Genomic DNA, 2,153 nt, shown 5'->3' on the forward strand with positions numbered 1-2,153 from the left:
TAGAGAAACAGAGACCGATCCTTTCCCACCCCTCTCCTGGGACTCCTTAGCTCTTTACTGCACCGCTGGGCTGGCTTAGCAAAAGCAATTTGATGTCCAGAATTTCCTGGCAGCCTTCCACGAGTCTGTCTGCCTCATCAGAAAACTCCAATCAGTAAGTCTGTGGGCTAAAAGGAGTCTGATCTCACTGGTGGTGTTGCCACACTTTGTTCTTTTTATGATATGTTTTGTATTCACAATGGTTTTGTTCTTTTTTAGTCCTGAAAGCTGACATGAGTTTGGAAAGTGAAACGTGTTTCCCTGAATTCTGGCCCATGCTCCCTCAGGTGAATCTATCCAAGTCAGTAACCTTAAGGTAAATCTCAGAGGAAGGCCTTTTGTATTCAATTCCAAGAGCTACCATTCCTAAAGCCTTGATTTTCAAATTGCTAGTTGCGATGTAACTTTTCTAAACTAAACCAAATGGGGAGGACCAGTACATAAAACCGATAAAAGCAAAGTTGCTCTGATGGAAGGGAAGGTGGGGTGAGGGGAAGGAAGAGGCATATGAGGGGGAGGCAGCTGAGAGCCCCTCCATATTAACCATAACCTTTCCCCTATGGGAACCCCATGGGGGATCCTCCAAAGAACCCTAGAATCGCAAAGAACACAGTTTGAAAACCATTTTGCAAATGAATCTAAAGTGTCAGGAAGATGTTCCATCGTTGTCTTTAAGCTAAAGACAACTGGAATCCAGGATATTGGGGATTTGTGATGAAAAGAGTATTTAAAACCTGCCCTCAATCTTCAAATTCTATTGATCATTTTCAAGGCTCTTGCGTTTTGTTTGGGTTTGTTTTCAACAGGCTTGTAAAGGTTGTTGATGTGCCAAACCTGAACAGCCTTGGATCATTACTACAGCTCCCCAGCATTTTCCAAGTAGTAAAGAAATAATCCTACTAGGTAGGAAAATGACCATATTATATGACCAACAAGGAATGATTCAGAATTAGGGGCTGAATTAGGGCACACATTCTTTGGGGTGTGGTGCTGAGGCATAAAAAGTAGGTATTCCCTCTTCTGCAATGCCAGATTATATTTCTTTTATTGTTCTGGGGTTTTGCTTTGCTTTTCTCCAATATCTGCCTTCAATCTCAAAATGGAAACTTTCCCCCCATCTCTTTAAAGTTTTGTGGTTGTTTAGTCACTAAGTCATGTCTGACTCGGGACTCCATGGACAGTAGACCACCAGACTCCTCTGGCCATGGGATTTTCCAGGTATGAATACTGGAGTGGGTTGCTTCTTCAGGGGATCTTCTCAACCCAGGACTTGAACTTGAATCTCCTCCATTGCAGACAGGTTCTTGCCACCTGGGAAGCCCATCTGGTGTGTTTAACTTTCCTCAATATACTATAAACATTCACAAGCAGATACACCTAAAAAGGGCAAAAGCCCATTTCCAATAGGAACTCAGTTTCCTTACCAGCAAAATGGGAAGATTAAATCTCCGTATTACCTACCAGATGAAGTAAGGCCACAGGCAAGCATTTATCACAGTGCCCAACACATCTTAGAAATTCAATTTAAGATGTCATTTTTCTTTTGTCCTTCCTTCTAATTGCCTTCCATGGCAACATGAGAGGGTATGGGTGAAAATGTTCTGAATAATTTAGAAAACTCAGAGTCAGTGAGTGATTAGCACTCACAGGCTCAAAACTGCTGCTAAAGCTCTGTGTTGAATCACTGTGGAGCCTCTGAGCCCAGAAAGCTGAAGCTCCTTCCGTCTTCACCCTCACCAGCACTTGCTTGCTCTTTCTTTGGTTTGTGTGTCTTTGACTCACCCCTTGGGCCTGTGAGAGGGGAACTTCAACACCTGCAGTGACAAATCTGGGTTCTGCTCTAACAATAAAGTCTTCCATTTTATTCTGGAAAATATGGTTTCTTTATAAGGGTGTCCTTTGACCAACAACAGAGTTAAATGTTAGAATGAGGAAAACATCTCCCATTTCCTGCTCTGATTTGGACCCATTTTTGACAGAGCAGTGGAGACCATGACTCCAAGTGACATCACATTCAGAGTATGGTGAAGAAGTCATTTCTACTCGGGAACTCATCCTGCCATCATGAAATTTCACCACAGAGCTGTCTTTAAATTACCCTGATGGTTAGAAAC

General features: G+C 42.6%; 1 non-coding gene across 1 annotated transcript; it reads left to right on the forward strand.

The window, feature by feature from the left end:
• Positions 1–809: 809 nt before the first annotated feature.
• Positions 810–884, forward strand: MIR1814C (microRNA mir-1814c). Its single transcript, NR_031197.1, has one exon. It is a non-coding gene; the product is annotated as a microRNA mir-1814c (primary transcript).
• Positions 885–2,153: the final 1,269 nt, after the last annotated feature.

The sequence above is a fragment of the Bos taurus genome, chromosome 4 (genome assembly GCF_002263795.3).
Source record: "Bos taurus isolate L1 Dominette 01449 registration number 42190680 breed Hereford chromosome 4, ARS-UCD2.0, whole genome shotgun sequence".
Classification (NCBI taxonomy): Eukaryota; Metazoa; Chordata; class Mammalia; order Artiodactyla; family Bovidae; genus Bos; species Bos taurus.